We start from the raw sequence: 15155 nt of genomic DNA, 5'->3' as shown, positions 1-15155 counted from the left end.
CTTTGTTCTTTATTTTAATGTTTAGAATATTCATAGGATTTCCATAAAGTGTAGGGCTGAGTGGAGTTATCTGAGGTGTCTGAATGCTTTACTGAAACAAGCATTTCCAAGAAATCCATCGGCACAGTCTGGGAATGCCCATGGGTGATAATTATTTTTTTTGTAACACCCCCCACCCCCTCCAATTATACTAAATGCCAAATACATAAACTAGTGAACCTTTTCACCTCATTTCTTCAGTCCTGGGTGGCTCTAACATAGATTTTCATTTAAACTGAAAAGAAAATAACAACATTTTCCTTTGTTACTCAAAAAATTTCAGCAGAGATTCTTCATTTTCCTCATTAAGATCATTTAAGCTAAGCTCCAGCGCGCTACATATGCGCAAAGGCAGTGTTCTCTCCGGCGTCAGTCTAGATTGCTGTTCACAGCTGACTGAGACAACTTCAAATGCAGAGCTGAAATGACAGCAATGGCCGCAATGAGACTGGGGGTGACACACCAAAAACTCTTGTCATCAGAAATATACTCTGAAGCATAAACAGCCTAATCTCCATTGGCATTAGTAACATCTCACTAGACACGGGAGCACCATCTCAGTGGTTTTCATTCTCACGATCCTTAATGTAAAGCAGCAACGGCTATAATTGAATGTCTGAAAAATTAGCGGGAAAAAAGTGAGCAAAGGCGGGGAGTGAAGTATGGCGTGGGGAAGACAATTTTATGACACAAAAAAAAAGCAGCTCTCCAGTTCTCTCCCCTCCTCCCATTTTTCTTAATTACAGAGAAAATATACGCTGTTTTCTGCTTCATTAGGTTCTTTGTTGAGCAGTTAGTGATGTCAATGAGAAGATGGAGGGACAAGATGGCAGAAGAGTGACACAAATATAACTAATAATCTTGAGGCAGAGCTGACGGGGGCTCACAGGTGACCCTGAGCGCCAAGACAACGACCCATTAAAAAAGATAAACACACGGTCAATGGTAGGCAGCCCCTGAACATCAAATAATTTTGCAAAGAGCACTGAAGCGGATGAAGCTTGTATCCAAAGATGCTTTATATATATAAATATAAATTATATATATTTTTTATATTTTCTTTTAGATTTTTATTATACATATATTTTATATCCATTGATTTTGCAGCATTTTCTCTTTGGTGCTCCCGAAATATCAATGGCGTGAAGTTGAGATGGGTCCAAGTGTGTGAGCTTCCTTTAAAAATGTAATTAAAGATTTCCTGTTATTTCTGGTATGTAGAATCCCACCCTAATAGCACTGAAATAGTTCTGTCAACCACAGGAACACATCTATCCTCCTGCTTATCTGGATGGGGGAAAAACAACTTAACATGAAATCTAATGCATTTTATCCATCTGTGTAATGACAGAATGCACTTTGGCCATTGTGATGTATACAGACATTATAGGCTTTTAAGCATATACAGATGTGTATGCGCTATTTTGAAGAATGGCACTTTCTTGTTTACATAACTTGGTGCTGTTTACATACTTTTGATGTTTGAAAGGTAACTTACTACAGTACATGTATGTATGGGTGTGTGTGTACAGTATGTGTGTAAGAGAAGGTGACTGTAAAAAGCAGCAATAAGGCAAAGAGTAGGCTATCTTTTTTGCAATTTTGAAGTCACGGTTTTCTTTCCGACCAGTGATTTTCAGAAATGTGAAATGAACCACATGGTCTCTCTCAGACATCCGAACCGCCCTGTGGTTTCGTCCTCACCTGGACTTCACGCTTCTCTTTTGTCTCTGCTTCTGTGATTGTGTCTCATTATCTTGTACTTATGTGCACCTTCATTCGGTTGGAAATCCTCCTTCAGCTCTCAAGGAGGCAGGCCATCTTGTGCTTGCAAAGCACTTTACATGTCAATCATGTCCTCACTGTCAACAACCTGGAGGAGAGGACTACCGAGGAGCTATCAGAGCCCGGAAGGGTCTTCCAGTAGGGGCCAGGACAGGGGTCAGTCTCCCCGGTCTGCTTGCAAGCTACCATGGCAACTGTCGGCCGAGAGCGAGATAACTCTTTCCGCTTCCAAGTTTCGAGATAAGGCAGGGCAGATCTCTTGGCTGGAGAGGCATTGAGTTCTAATTGGTAAAGTTTGACAGAGTGAAGTTGAACTGAGAAGCAGATCAGAGGAGTGAAATGAGGGGTGAAGAAAACAGCAGACCCCCTTCTCAAAGACGGAGAAGAGGAAAAACACTTGAGAGAGCATACTGACAAAAGCTCACACAAAAGAAATGAAAAAAAGGGAAGATTCAGCTGTCAAGAAGTAATGGAAGAAAAACACACACACACACATATATATATATATATATATATATATATATATATACAAAAAAGGAAAGTGCATATTTGACAAGGGATATATGAGTGAAGTATGAAGAAGGGAAATGCAGACACGTATTCCCATGTTTACCCCAGTTGCAGAGAGTAAAACCAATTTCTCTAGTTGATGGTGTTAGTGACACCCCTTTTCCTGTCGGAGCTATGATAGATCTGTCTCATCCATTAGACTCCCTGCATGCTGCTGTGTACACTTACTGCCGTCTGTGTACAGCATGGTAATAAGCCACTTGTGGTAGCAGGCACTTCCAACCTGTCTTGTCGCCTGGGTTGTCCCTGGGTCAAGGTCAGGCGCATTACAAGTACAGCGGTTAGGGATCGCTAAGTCTTTAAAGCATTTTTCAGGGTGGTGGGAGTGTGTGGGGGGGGGTGTGAGGCTAATTTAATTTAGCCTGTGAACGCTTTGCAATTTCAATTGAGCTAAGATGGTCTGTGGCACGAATGAATGGTGGGCACCTTAAAACCTCACCTCAAATACAATCTCACATCACATCCTACCCATCAGAATGCAACGATCACCACCGTGTTGCCGCAGTAACGAGAATGCCGGAGTAAAGGGCACAAACAATTAGCGCGCTATAAAGCTAGCCGTGCACGGAAAGAGAAGCAAGGAATTAGCTTACAATGTCCTAACCTTTTGCCAGGGAGGTAGGGCCTTTTCAAAAAGGACTTTTCCAATGCATCATCATTATTCTGAATGTTTATTTTGTGTGATGTGTTGTTTTTTTAACAATTATAATGGTCCTGGGTCCCTCGTGGTATTATGTCGTAGGCAACACATTGGGCAAAAAGATTGAAAGTCTCTTTCCATTTTGCATCAGACGTGATGAGGAAAACCTAGCCCATTGATTTGTGAGGCTGGACCGCGCCTGTCATGAATAAATTATATCCAGATTGGCCTTGAATAGACGGTTTAGATGACACAGCCCTAAAACATTTTTTTCCTCCATCACATTTAGTCGGAATGAAAAAAAGGATCTTGCATAGAGCCACTGAAAGTCTACGGCCGAAACATTTCTGTGACCAACGTGCAGGTCATTAGGCCTATTCCATCTTTCTGAAATTTCTCATCCATGCAATTTAAACTGCTTCTCTCGTTTCAGACCCTCCTTTTAACATGCAGCAAGCACATAACTAACAACTGGAACCAAATATATCCTCTGCTGATTTGTTTCATATAATGATCCTGATAATAGCTGACTGGACATGCCTGATTGTGTGCATCTGCATCTAAAGTATTCAAAACTGGAGATTCAGTGGAAAACTGGAACTTGTAAACATTACAAAGCATCAGTGGCATATTAATGGATAACCCAAGGTCTCGTTCCACAGAGAATAACAAAGGCAGGCAGAGAATAAGAAAGATAAGGAAAAACTGTGCTGGCTCTTAGTTATGTAATATATGTAAAATGTAAAAAAATCAAGGTTTTGCTCAAAAGATCACTGTAGACTTTTCTGTACAGATGAGTGAAGAGGGGGAAAAGGTGTATGAATGCAGACATTCAACACAGAGTACAAAACAGGCTAGCCATTCATCATATGACATCTCTTCCAAGAGCTAGCCCAAACTGTTGCAGGCATGCTGGACCACTGCTGAAGACACAACATGTTGCTTAACGGAGATTAACAAAGGCCCTACGGTAAGCATCCAATCAAGGCTGAAGACAGGCGACTGTCTACGCCAACCTGACCTCATCCGTGCCTTGCTTCAAAGGCTTTCCATTAAGCACTGCACACACTGTGTACCGAAGCAGGTGCTTAAATTAGCGTTGTCATATGGTTTAATGCGTTAGAACTCCCGATTTAAGGTGATCTGGATGGTCCTACAATCAAACACTAGAGGAATTTGCTTATAGCATGAAATGGGGGTTAACACTATGCCTTGAAAAATGACTATGGATGATCAAAGCAAAGCCTGGAACTATGAGTCCCTGCATTACATGTGAGAATGTCCAGACATGGCTGATATGTTTAATAATAATTACATTATAATGTGATGCACACACATAATCGTAATGCTGTCATTATAACCAAAGCCATGATTCTAAAACATAGGTTCAGATCAGTGAGGAGAGATGAGGAACTCCATGCTGCATAATAGTGACAATAGCCATGCCTATCCATAAAGGCCGGCAGAGAATGTAATGATATCTATCAGTTAAAGGATAGCATTACTTGTCTTTTGACATTTCATGCAAATATGTCCATAAACAGATCATCTTGTACTTGAAAACAGAAAGGGTGTGACTCTGAATGCCACTCGTCTTGTTAGCCTGTCAACTCATCTTAATTAAACCTAAGGCTATGTTTATATGCTTTTTTAAGCTTGTAGCAAAAGATTATTCTATTAAAAATAAATAAAAAAATTAAATAAAAACAGGACAAGATAGAAAAGCCAGGCTAGTCTCACTCAAATGTTTAAAACAGAAATTCAGGTATACTAAAATATATAAGAGAATTTGGCATCATGTGTGTCTATGAAAAGATGGTGAAGTCAACAGTATTAAATAAAATCATACACATAGCAGAGAATCATCAACCACCTGTACAGACTAAAATCTCACTGCACACAATTTGCTTACAAACTGCAGTTTCACTTGATCATTTAGAAGCACTCGAGGAGTAGATGCAAATTTGCAGAATTTTTACGGACTTCTTCAGGGCACAAAATGCAACTGTAACTGTGTAAGTCAGATTACAGGGACACTTAAAAGACGGAGATGGAAAAGAGCATTTGATTAGCATGGTAATTGCCATCAGCTTGGGGATTTAGCATTCACCGGAGATTTGCCATTTTGAATGCGATGCCAAATGTAAGCCTTTTTCCACGTGCAACGCAAGGTACAGTAGGAAAACACTTTCCTAACACTGTTGAAATTCATGACTCTGCCCTCTGTTAAAAACAACTCATTGAAGAATTTAGTTTTTTTGTTTTCCTTTTTTGCCAATCTGCAGAATTTAAGGCATAATGCAAGCTACTGTACTGCCAAAAGATGTATTAGTGCTTCTATGGTGAGTTGATAGATACAGTACACATGTTAGATGCACATGTCATGCATACATGCGACTACAGCACACCTTATTTGAGTTGCTGAGTTATGGGTACGCAGGCAAATCACACTGCTCCCTCTGCCATCTTGGTTGTGTTTGATTTGTTATTCTTTTCGTATTTGTATGCTATGTTTTGTTCTATTTACTTACCTAGTTAAACTTCTTCACTGTGTCTAGATGTAAACTTATTCAATGTGTGTTATCTTAGATCGTTTTAGTCTTAGTCCTAACAATAAGCTGGATGGTGTCTGGATTGAGAGTTTGTTCAGGAACTCACACAACATTTTTTTTTATTGTTTGTTAAGTCTTCATGTTCAATATGTAAAGCACTTTGTGTTGCACTTTGAGCATGAAAATTGTGCTATATAAATAGACACTTACTTACTTACCTTCCAGGCATTATTGAGGAGTCTGATCTACAAATTCATTTGTCGCCTGAACGTCTCCCAGAACAGCATTGTTATGCTGCTGGTAAATCTTAGGTTTAGTGCCATACAATACCAATCATCACTATAGAAACACTGGTATAAGTGTTTAATATTTTCTATTTTCTATTATTTTCTGTATATGGTATATTGTATATCTTTATCTTTTTAATGTGTATTGTATGTCATGTCTGTGTCTTCTGAATGGACCTTGAGTCTGGCAATACAAGTTGATGATGATGATAATTACATCAACACAGAGTCCCTCAGAGCAGATCTTGCTCTTATCAGCAAAAGGTATGATGAAGAGAACATACTGTATTCTATAAATGTTGGGTTTCAAAGAATCGTTCTAAGCTCAAATATCAGCCCATTCCACATTTCATAATAATTCCAGATCAAAATCACTTCTGTCTACAAATGTACACACACCAACTGTGATGAAAAAAAAAAACGCAGTCCATTAGAAACAGATCAAAATCCACATGGTTCATCTGCATGTATTTTGGGGTGGCAGCATCTGAGATCTCCACTATAAATAGTTGATTTGTTTGGAGATAGAGCTCGGGTAGCCCGAAGGCATTTCCTGCGCCTCTTTACACAGAGGCCTCCTCCTGTCTGTGAGATGGCATATTGTGGATGTAATTTCCAGCACAGTGAAGTCTGCCAGGCACTGCTGCTTTTACGCCTGAAAAATCCATGTCAGGGCAAACAACCTCTCTGTTCGGCGCTCGTGTCTGATGAAATTACCTCAAAATTGACAAAGCCCATAATCATTTGCGCAAATAATGGCAGATTTGAATTTTAGGAAGTATTGGCCTTCACCCACGACCTGTTCCTGACCTTACTCCACTGTGTATACAAAGCCTTTGTAGAACCATCCAGAGAAAATATAAGTGATTACGGAACACACAACAAAAATATGATGCTATTCAGACCTATATGGTATGGAGTATTGTAATCAAATGCAGCACACATCCTGAAACCATTTTATATGTATTGATGCATGATATTGCAGCTTTTTCTCAGTCTGCATTGCAAACAGTCAAGAGGATAACTTTCATGCACTGAATGCAGATGTATTTGCATTTCTGACAGCTACACAGCAACCAGTGATGTACATATTTGACTTATTGCCTCAACACCAACTCTTATGCCGTGTATTTGTAGAATAAGCATTCACACACAATGCCATAAGCTCAAGCATTCATATTAACTGACAAGACTATCATTAGACACTAGTGTGCATTGCTTTCTTCTTCACCTTTATCTGGCTTTCAAGCAAGGTGTGTATGTGTGTGTGTGTGTGTGTGTGTGTGTGTGTGTGTGTGTGTGTGTGTGTGTGTGTGTGTGTGTGTGTGTGTGTGAGAGAGAGAGAGAGAGTGAGTGAGAGAGATAGACAGACAGAGAGAGAGAGAGAGAGTAAACAGAAGGGGTCCTGTGCGTGCGCAAGGCATTCAGCCTCCAACGATTCCTTCCCTGTCTGTGCCGTGAGCAGTGAGTCAGAGACAGATGACTGACAACGGCAAATTAAAGGCAAACACAAGATAACACAAATCAGACCCACTCCCACAACAAGCCCATCAGTTCTCATGCAAATAAACACTCCACTGCCTGAGTCAACATGTTCAGACAGACCTACTACTTGTTAGACATCTCCACATCGCCATCATTTATGTATATTATAAAACCAACAAACACAGAGAACAGAACATGCTTACTAAACCCAAAGATACAGTGGTGTGTGCGTGTGTGCTTGTGTGCGTGCTCGCGTGTGTCTATGTGCATTACTTTCCTTTTCATTCAGATCTATCAGAGATACAACGCAGCAGCAGACTAAGAAGGGAGTGGAGTGGGCTACTGATAGAGAACCTGGCAAACAGACAGAGAAAGAAAAGCGAGAGAAAGAGAGATGAAAGGGGGGAAGAGAGGAGGAAAGAGACAGCAAGAGAGAGAAATGAAGAAAAGGGCAGAGGGGAAAAGGAATAACTAGAAACATGACACAGGTAAGGAGCAGGGAAAAAAAGACAAAAGAAAGTAAAATATGGAGGAGAGAAAAAGGCAGAGAAGAGATGATGAGGGAGAAACAAGGAAAGAAGGGGTAGCTAAGGGATTCAAAGCTGTTGCAGACGAACCATTTGCAGACAAATGTTGCAGATGAATCGTTTGTGCCATAGCTTTACTCTGTTGGCACCAAACTCAATCACATTCTCCTCATTCCTCACTGCGTATTAGGCTAGCAACCGAGTGCCCCTATTTCATTCCTTCAATTAAATGCCTGCTCTCACATAATTAACAACTGTTTTGTCCACAGATCAATAAAAAGCTGTTCATTAAAAGTCCCTTTGCTTTTTCAAGATCCCCTGGCAAATTTCTTTAATGGTATGAAAAAGGTGCCTGCAAGAATTTGCATTTGGTTAGAGCTGAGTAATTCTGAGCTTTTTAACACAAAGAAGGGTGGGCAGGAAGAAAGGCAAGAATAGAGCTCAATGGATTTGCCTCAAAAAAGAAACAAAATCAGAGAATATTCACTCATTTTAAAATTGAATGAAAATACATATTTTATTATTTTTGCATGTACCACATATATTCTCATGGAAGGACAATAGATAGATAGATAGATAGATAGATCGATAGATAGACAGAGACATACAGTATGTGACACCAGGTTTCTGTTTGAGGACATCCAGGCTTTGCCAGGCTTTTAGATGCCAAAGATCACACGGTGGAAGGTGATCAAACTACTCCAGTTCTCCATATAGGAAATCAATAATCCCAACGGAGGCTCCCTCTGACACCATGCCTGGTAGCCAACCCCCTCTGACTGCCACTACTTACACTACTTATGGTGCATAACATGCTTATGATCAATACTGATTTCCACACTGGGAGCTTTTAGCCTAGCGTGGCCTTGCACACTTGAGATGCGTGGCATTGCCAGTATTTCAGATCCACTATGAAATCCATAAAGAGATGCTCCGCACATATAACTCTGAAATATGCCAGATAGTCTTTCTTCTCTAACGTCATCAGTAGAAGTTCAAACAACATTTGCGTACTATTTTCAACCGTCAAAAAATGAACAAATCCCCCCTCACAATTAGTGCCTGAACAACTTTGCATCTTTTTTCCGAGGTAAAATTGACAAAATCAGACTCAACAGATCTGTTCAATTACTAATTCAACATCCGGAACTTCCAGCTACAAATAGAGGGAAATTTAACTTGATGTCAAAGTTCAGCTTGACAGACTGTGAAACACTTGGAAAAAAAACGGTACAGAATCTCAGGTCTTCCACATGTGGCTTAGACACTCTTCCTACAAATTTCTTCAAAACTGTTTTTCACCTTAGAGCGGCAGATGTCCTTCACATTGTAAATGTATCATTGATGACTGGCACTTTTCCTAAGTCACTGAAAACAGCTGTTCTACGGTACCTTTTATTGGCAAACTTATTGAAAAAGTAGTCTTTAATCAACTAACCACAAAATGGGTATTTTGATTACTTTCAGTCACGTTTTCGGGCAAATCACAGCACTGAAACAGCTCTTATTAAAGGAACCGTATGTAAGAAATGTATTTCAAATAATTATAAAATGGCCCTGATATGTCACTAGACATTAAGAAATCATGTTCATTTCAAATACTTATATCACTGACAACAGTTGTCCGGCCAGGATATTGTCATTTAAAAAGTGAAGTTGCAGCCCTCAACTGATGTTGATGTTGTCATGTTGTGTTTTGGCCTGATGCACCACCCTCCACCTGTCTACTAATCACGAAGTCAGTAGTGTTTCGGCATCCAGGTTGCCAGCTCTGCTATTCAGGGGGGAGGGGGAGGGGATACACCACTCTACAGTAATTTGAAAGTGATTGCAGTACCAGTTTTGGCCACAATCTTACATACTGTTCCTTTAAGGTTTTCAATGGTATACGGCTCAATACAGTTAAATTCAGGTAAATACAGCCAATTCAGGGCAAATATCAGTAGTAGTGCTACTGGACCTTAGTGCAGCATTTAACACTGTTGATCACAATATTTTACTACACAGACTAGACCACTGGGTTGGATTTACAGGCATAGTTATCAACTGGCTCAAATCATATCTACAAGAAAGGAGCTTATTTGTTGCCATAGGCAACTGTACCTCAACACCAATGTCCTTAACCTGCAGTGTTCCCCAGGGGTCGATTTTGGGGCCACTATTATTCAATTTCTATATGCTCCCACTTGGACAAATCATCAAAAATAATTTGATTTCATATCATAGCTACAGTATGCAGATGACACAAAAATTTACTTAGCTCTGTCGCCAAATGAATATGGTCCCCTAGAATCTTTTTGTCAGTATATTGAACAAATCAACAACTGGATGTCTCAAAATTGTCTTCAGCTGAACAAAGACAAAACTGAAGTAATTATATTTGGTAAAAAGGACGAAAGACTTAGGGTTGCCACTCTCCTTGACACAAAAGGGTTGAAAGCAAAGGATATATACTGTTAAAAAACTTGGTGTATTAATTGACAGTGATCTAAATTTCAACAGCCACATGAAAGCAACAACTAAATCAGCTTTTTACCACCTCAAAAATATTGCCAAACTTAGAGGGCAGATGGCAAAACATGATTTAGAAAAACTCATTCATTATCTCCAGCAGGGTAGGTTACTGCAATGGGCTTTTCACAGACCTTCCTAAAAAGACTATCAAACAGCTTCAGGTGATACAAAATGCAGCAGCTAGGGTTCTCACAAAAACTAAAAGTCCCTGCAATGGCTTCCAGTAAGTCACTTTTGAATTGACTTCAAAGCACTACTGCTTGTTTATAAATCAATAAATGGAGCAGGACTTAAATACATATCAGACATGCTTCAGCACCTTCTCGACCTCTTAGGTTTCAGGAGAAAAACCTGTTAGTAAAACCTGCTGTTAGAACTAAACATGGTGAAGCAGCTTTTAGCTGCTATGCGGTTCAGATCTGGAATCAACTTTCGAAAGACATCAAAAAGACCCGAACTGTAGCCAGTTTTAATTCTAGACTTAAGACCAAACTGTTCTCAGATGCCTTCTACTAACTGCATTGAGTTACAAATTCTGAGTCTGCCTTTAAATTATCCATCACCTTGTTCTTGTGTCTTTTATTTTGTCTTTTTTACTTATTCTTTATTTTTAAATTATTGTACCGTGTTTTATGTTTTCTTTTTTATTATGATCTTTACCTTTTAAACTATCCTTTGACTATTGCCCTTCTATACTTTTATTTGCTATTACTGTTTGCTTTTGTTTATGTAAAGCACATTGAATGACTTCTGTGTATGAAATGCACTATAAATAAACTTGACTTGACTTGACTTGAAATACAAAGACAGCCACAGTGATCCCAGCTGAGAGATTAAACCTCTGTAGGTTGCTACAGAGTATTGATTAACACATTTGAGAGTGTGATTGTAAGACCACATCAGTACTTATACATTGCACATTACACTTTGACTTTGTAAAGGATATCCTATGCAATTACGTAGATGTTCTCTATGGCAATTTGCTCTTCTCTGCTATAATTGTATGCAATTACAATACAGTAAAATAGGCTACATATTGTATAGTTGAAACAACAGGCTATATTTAACACCTTTATGCCGCTCTTGTCATTTTTTGTCAAGGTTGTCTAACATTCAGTGCTCTCATTATTCATGCAGTGCAGTACTGAATAGTCCATCTTTTCAGACATTAGATTGTGTCTGTTTGGTGGGCAATTGTGCTGTGTGCTTGTTTCTTTTCACTGAATTGTGCATGTGATCAAAGTTCTGCAACTCAAATGCTTTCTGGACAATGGACAGGGCCTACATCTAATAATATCTCATTCAGAATCTGAGCATCATCAGTTTGTTTGTGAGCTATACAATTTTTCAAAACCAATTTGCCAACTTTCTGCCCTGGTCAGTTTCCCCCAATTGGATTCCCCAGTGTCCCATTTGCCTCACAGTAGTATGCATTTTCTTTTCATTTTTGTGCTTATAAAGTATTGTAAAATTCCCCTTTACTACACCCAGGGCTTTCTCATTTCTGGGCATCACATCAAAAAAGCTGTATATTGTGTAGTTACAGAGCTATACTGCATACGCGCATAGTGAAAGCCCCAAATCAGCAGTCACATAAACAAGGCTGAGCCGAATTACTTCTACCGAGGTATTTTGCCGAGGTATTTTGCCATCTCCACTATGGTAATAACTGCCCCCATCTCCACCCCAAAGCATCCATCTGCCTGGTACTGCAATATCATGAAGCATGTGAAACAGGCATCAGTAAATATGGATACACCTTCAAATCACCTCTGAGTAGTCAAGACTGCCTTTAAGCAGAAGGAGATAATTTCCTCTGGAGGGCAACTGCCAACTGTCTGCGGAACATGAAAACCCTGCCGTGTAAAAAGCATCTTCATATTACAGGAGTAGCCTGCAGAAGAACCACATTTCCAATTCATAATAATGTCAGACTTACTGTAATGTAATCTTACCAGGGTTTTTTTTGTAACAGTGACCTGACGACTGAAAATCATGTCGTCCCACTAAAGAAAGCTGTTATACTACTAAAGAGAGCATTGGAAGATGCATGGCATGGGCCCTTTTGTATTTTAAAGCATGCAGAGGAAGAATTTATTCTATATATATTTATTTATATGAAAATATGGTCAGGCACGGTATTACAAAAGAGAGTCTGACCCTATTTCGAAATCTTTAACACACTTCTGTTCGGAAATGAATTTACTTCACTGAGGTATTATGTAAAAAAAACACACTGGATACATTCTATATTATTTATTTATTTGGTGAGGATTTATTTATTTATTTCCGCAAGATTACTTTGTGTGGATAAATATGCCAGCCTGCTGGTTGCTTAGAGACATCAGATTATGATGCACAATCAATTACAGATACTGGCAGATGGCGCAGGCAAATTTCCACACATAATCTGGACGAATGGATGTGCTTTGGATGAGAGTCCCCTAGATATGAAAATGGCAGACAGACAGACATATTAAGATACATTCAGGTCCGCGAGGTCGGTAATCCCCCTGAGTCAGCACAATTCCGCACGCATGTTAATCTAGTGTGCTGCCTGGGCTGCAACAGGGAGAATTGCTTTAGCGACAACTCAGGGATTTTCTGTGGCTAATCTGCTTGCGCCTCTCTGCCTTGACTTGATTATGGTAATCAGGATTTGATCATCTCAGGTTTATTTATTCATTAGAAACTTCGTTTACAGCGGTGAACCCCCACTGGGGTGGATCAAGCTTTTTATCAAGTGGTCTGATGAGAAACATTGTGATAGAGCAATAACAATAAACAAGTCAGCCTCTCACAACAAATAACACATACATATTAATGTGTAAGAAGGAAAGAAATAATTAAAACAGTTTTGCCATTCAATAAAATAACAAATTGTATTTCAATATTAGAATACTTTTGTCAACAAGGGATATTTTCCTCAGACTTCAGCAATGATTGACAGTCTAAACAACAACTGTGACTTAGAAGTACACATCACACTTAAAAAAAAATGCCTTTCCATACAAGCACCCCATCGAGTGACTGTGGGCGGTTTTCTTTTTTCTACATAAGCATAATCTAGAGCAATCATATTCAAACAGCTTGTTATGTAAATGACTGCCTCTCATCCTCTTCTTGACACCATACCATTTAAATCGCGATACTGGTAGTTTGTGTTTGTGTAATACTTTCTTTCTTTTTTTCAATAAAACAATCATGTGAATAAACAGTATACCTACCAAACAATATGGCAGACACACTGCTGCTCTAAGCTCAATGCTGAAAGAATTGAAAAGGTGCAGTGTTCTATGTGTTGACCTCACTTCCTATGGTCTCAGTGGGGTTGTGTAGAGATGTGGAGGAGAGATGTGAGATTATATTGAGTGGCAAACACGTTTTACTCTTACTGTGAGTGCTCTTGGAGAAACCTCAGACTCTTCTGGTGTCTTGCCAGACGGTTGATTTGAGTCCTACTTTCCCTTCCATCATGTCCTCCTGTGATGGGGCAAACAAGAAAAGTAATGTTAGATGTTTTCCAGATAGAGACAAATTCCTTTTTTCAAAATGGAGCTCCTAATTACAGTGAAGGGAGCGATGGTAATTTGCTAATGGACTAGAAAGAAAAAAATAGCAAGGCAGCTTCTCTTTTTTCAGATAAAAGAATAAATCCCCACACACTCAGCCAAAGAGGCCAGGAAGGAACTAAAATGGCTTTAGAAACAGAATCATTACACATTTGTTGCTCTCTCTTTCTCTCTCTCTCTCTCTCTCTCTCTCTTTCTGAGTGTGTGTGTGTGTGTGTGTGTGTGTGTGTGTGTGTGTGTGTGTGTGTGTGTGTGTGTGTGTTTGTGTTTGTCACAGAGAGAAGCAGACAGGGATGAGGAAGAAGAGACAGCTGTGTGTTGCTCTTGTGAATGAAGGCATCACTTTGCTCAGTGAGTGCATTCAATAACCCCAAGACTTGATTTAATTACATCTCCCCGCCCCCGTCCCCAAAGATATACTACAAGATCCCCAGAGAGCCTTTCATGTCTATTTAAACTGCTTTAATTACACTTTACCAATGGCCCAACATACAGGCTTCATTCTGACAGCACACTTACAACATACATCCCTCTCATATCCCCATGGCATGCATAAACGCCCTGTTTGAGTAATGCAAGAGTTATTGCACCCACTTTACTGCAGTCCCTCCATGCCAATGCCGAGGGGGTTTACTGGGGATATTGAATGTGCTTTCAAAGGCCTGATGAACTCCAACATGGACATTCTTATGCTGCGAGGACTCACTGGTGACTGACGTTAAAGGACCTCCCATTGGCGAGAGGCTGATACACTTCATTTGCAGTGTGAGCTCTAAGGCACGAGCAGCAACACATCAGTGTCGAAAGATGCAGTTACTTATAGAAGCTCTAATGGCCTCTCACTAGTACAACAGTATGTATGTGTGAGTGAAATACCAAAAGGTAGAACAGATAATCAAGCACGACAAGCAACCTTCACTACCACTTCAACGTTATTATTTATGTCAACATCAATGTCAAAACATGACTGAAAACAAATGCATTTTTTATTCAATATTGGCAGCAATTCTGCAAGCACCTTAGCCCAAGAAAACTACAGAGCAGACAGTGAGATTGTAGACAACTGTTTCATCTGCAACTGTTTTAAGATTAGCCTAAATGAACAAATGAATAAACTTGATGAACTAGGAATTCAAAAAAGGTATAGGCTACTGTAATTCACAGATGAAACTGAGGTAGCCCAG

At 39.6% G+C, this 15155-nt stretch overlaps 1 protein-coding gene across 2 annotated transcripts in view; it reads right to left on the bottom strand.

Annotated features, from left to right (window-relative positions):
* The window catches only part of LOC125301968 (cadherin-22-like), a 143206-nt gene that overhangs the window by 89722 nt on the left and 38329 nt on the right, over positions 1-15155 (bottom strand). Inside the window, exon 2 of one of the 2 annotated variants that reach the window (XM_048254869.1) lies at positions 13795-13882. The exons of the other annotated variant lie outside the window; for it this stretch is intronic. The gene's annotated coding sequence lies outside the window, so the exon portion shown is untranslated. The remainder of the gene's footprint in view (positions 1-13794; positions 13883-15155) is intronic. 2 annotated transcript variants of the gene reach the window in all.

This window comes from Alosa alosa, chromosome 10, assembly GCF_017589495.1.
Source record: "Alosa alosa isolate M-15738 ecotype Scorff River chromosome 10, AALO_Geno_1.1, whole genome shotgun sequence".
In the NCBI taxonomy this organism is placed as follows: Eukaryota; Metazoa; Chordata; class Actinopteri; order Clupeiformes; family Clupeidae; genus Alosa; species Alosa alosa.
The sequence above is the reverse complement of the archived record's forward strand: the minus strand, read 5'-3'. Positions and strand labels throughout refer to the sequence as shown.